Source organism: Colius striatus, chromosome 1 (genome assembly GCF_028858725.1).
Source record: "Colius striatus isolate bColStr4 chromosome 1, bColStr4.1.hap1, whole genome shotgun sequence".
In the NCBI taxonomy this organism is placed as follows: Eukaryota; Metazoa; Chordata; class Aves; order Coliiformes; family Coliidae; genus Colius; species Colius striatus.
The window spans coordinates 87,835,458-87,838,637 of record NC_084759.1 but is presented as its reverse complement, the minus strand read 5'-3'; the positions used below and the strand labels follow the sequence as shown (position 1 = coordinate 87,838,637).

At 61.4% G+C, this 3,180-nt stretch overlaps 1 long non-coding RNA gene across 1 annotated transcript; it reads left to right on the top strand.

The window, feature by feature from the left end:
- The first annotated feature begins 291 nt into the window (after positions 1–291).
- LOC133624676 (uncharacterized) lies at positions 292–3,180 on the top strand. The gene is made up of 3 exons (XR_009818039.1): positions 292–363; positions 2,202–2,342; positions 2,897–3,180. It is a non-coding gene; the product is annotated as an uncharacterized LOC133624676 (long non-coding RNA).

The following is a 3,180-nucleotide window of genomic DNA, read 5'->3' as shown; positions in this document are numbered from 1 at the left end:
TTAGAAGGAGCAGCTGATAGGAACGGAGGAGCTGAGCTCCCGCTGCTGCAGAGATAGAGCCGTGATACGGGCCTGGCAGGCACCGAGCTGGAGGAAGGGCGGGAGGGAGGGAAAGAGAGGAGGAGGCGGCGGCTCGTTCCGGCTCCCGAGCCGAGCCCAGGTGCGCTGTGGTTTCCCTGCGCTCAGCGCTGTGCTCGGCAGCTCCCCCCCCCCCTTCGCTACCCATCCCCCTTCCTCCTCCTCCCCGTCCCCCTCCAACGTTTAACCCTTTCCCACCTCCGCGAGGTTGGAGGCTGAGGTGTGCGCCGGCCCAGCCGCGTCCCCTGCGGTTCCCCACTCCCTCCGTAGCAGAGCCTGATGGCGGTAGGGGAAAAAGCGGGAGTCTCGGGGGGCGCGGGGGGCGGGGGGGAGGGAAAGGCTGGCCTTGTGGTACCGAGAATCGCCCTCGGGCAGCTCCCGGGACCCGGCTTTGTACACACATCCACACGCGCAGACACACACACACCCCCAGCTGCGCGAGCCGAGCCAGCCGCGGGGCCATCTCCCGCCCGCCGCCGCTGCTAGTGCGGCCGATCTCGGTTACAGTCAGCCACCCAGCGGAGTTTGCTTCTGCAAACCGCCGCCTTCCTCCCCCTCCCCGGTCCCCGCCGCCCTTTTCCTTCCTGCTCGGGCTGGGGCTGCCCCGGAGCTTCCCCCGGCTCGGCGGCGGCGGCCAGTCCCCGCTCCCGGGCCGCTGCCGGCAGGGAGGCGGATGCTGAGGCGGCCGGGAAGGGGAAGGGCCCTCCGAGCGCCCCCATCGTGCGCCCCAGCCCTTTAATCAATTTCACCCTATTAATTATTAAATTTTACGCCAGTCAAGCTTGCCCAGGAGGAGCGAGAAGGGGGGAGGGGAGGCTGATGTCAGCCGGAGGCGGCGGCGGGGCTGTGTGCCAGGCTCCCCGCTCAGCCCCGGCCCAGCAACTTTCGGCTCCGCTGGGTCGGACAGCTTCGCTCGCCGAGAGCCGGGGGAGGCGGCGATTTCCATTCCGGAGGATGATGCGGGCCCCCCCCCCCCCCGCACACAAATCTACACGCGCTCTCCCTCTCTCTCTTTCCGCTCCCTCCCCTTCGTTCCCCGCCCGCCCCCCGTGTAGACACATCCATACAAGGGCCCATTGCATCGTAGCGATGATGGATCGTGCCTAGCGGGGGTGATTTGGTGTTGATCGCATATTATCACGGGCAGGTTGGACTGGTTGCTGATGGACGGCTTTCTAGCAAGCCGCTCCTTCCGACGCTCGGGGAAGCGGCTCGATCGAAAAACCAGCTTGCTTTTAACTCCTTCTCTCACCAGCACGCGTAGGGCACAGCTTAGCATCTGTCACAACAGCTCTCCGGGTAGCACTTTTCCCTCCTCCCACTCCATTTTCGCCTCGGCAGCCCCGCCGCCGGCTGGCTCTCTCCAGCACCGGGCGGGCACCGGGCAGGTCTTGCCGGGGGAGCGGAGTCTGGGGCAGGCTGGCGGCGAGGGCCACCCCAACCCTTCCGCGGGCGAGCTGCCTGTGCTGCGGCGCGGTGCCACATCGGAGATGCCGGCGGGGGTCCCCACGCCCTCCCGGGAAGAGCCTCCAGCCCACTGCCCCGGGTCGCGCCCCACTCGGGGAGGGCTGTTCTCCCACCCTCGCCTCCTCCTCGCCTTTTGGGGTTTCTTTTAATGTAAGTGCATGCAGATACAAAGGCGGTTTCTTAATGCCTCCCGGACTGCAAGGGTCGAGGATCTTGGCTAACCCTTCGAAAAACTGATGGCAAGTGCCTGCTAACAAACAGCCCGCGAGGACCGCACGGAGCACCAGGGGAGGGTCACCGTGTCAGTGACAGGCAGCGAGGTAGCCATGGATCCACGGCGAAAGGCCTGCTAGCAGCCTGCCTCCCCAGAAACGCTTCATGCGAGCGCTTATTCTCTGGCGAGAGAGGAGGGCGGTGGAGGGGAGGCTTAACCCTTTCGCTCCGCGTCGCCAGCCGCCTCCCGCCCGCCCGTCCGCTTCGGCCAGCACGGGACTCGGGGCAGCTCGTGCCGCGGCCAGGAGCCCTGGTCGGTCATGGCCCGAGACAAACCGTCCCCTCCCAACGTGATAGCGCACGACGGGGAGCCGCTATTTGCATTTCTGTTTATTTTTCTCCTTTTTTTTTTCTTTTTTTTTGTTTTGTTTTTCTTTACACAGGGCTCGAAAGAGACGGTGCAGGGAGCTGCCTCCTTATCTCGCTCTTCGCTGCCGGTTTAACTCCTTCCTGCAGCCCAGCACAGGTTCCTCGAGCCGAGGATTGTTTTCTGTTTGGAAACCGGAGAAGGGGGGAGGCTATCGGTAGGGAAGCAATAGCTCGCTCTCTCTGGAGAGCTGCTCTCCAACAGGCAGCGCCTTGAAATCTATTTAAAGAGAGGGAAAGGCGGGGGGGGGGGGGGGGGGGAGAACAAAGCGGGAGGAGGAGGAGGGGGCCGAACCAGAGCCAGAGAGGGAGAAAGCGATGGATCAGCCGGTTTGCAGTGTACATCAAGCTATCACATCTGTATATGCTCCGATCGATGAAAAGGATGGATAATATTTGTCAGCTGCAGACCTTTTTCTTCTCACTTCCCAGGGAAAGGACGCGGGAGGGGGGTGGGGGGAGGAAGAGAGGTAATAGGGAGCTTCAAGGCCAGAGACACTTCCTGATGCAGCCAAATAGAAATGAAAGGTTGAGCATTATTGTTGTTATTAATTATTTTTATTATTCTACAGCAGCCAAAAGGACGATCAGGGGGCCGTGCAGCCTTCTTTGCCCGCTTTTTTCACGCTCCCATTCCTTTCTTCCCCCCCCCCCCCCCCATTTTTCTTTCTTTTTTTTTTTTGTGTGTTGAAACTCAACTGCTTCCTTGCAGAGCTCCGAAGATTTAACCCTTTGCCAGCGGAGGCTTGAGGTGCGTAAGCACAAAAGGAGATCGCGAAAGCCTTGGGCTGAAAAAAAAACACAACAAAACAAAACAAAAACCCCAACCAACACGTGCCCAGCGAGAAGTCAGTAAAATGCACCGTTACACACACAGCGACGTGGTTTGGCTTTGGGAAAGAGGGGGGGAAAAAAAAGAGACGTAGCCTCTCTCTCCACTGCCCCCCCGGCTCTGCCAGCCCCTCGCCTGGTGCCTGCAGTTGCACTCTGAGTAAA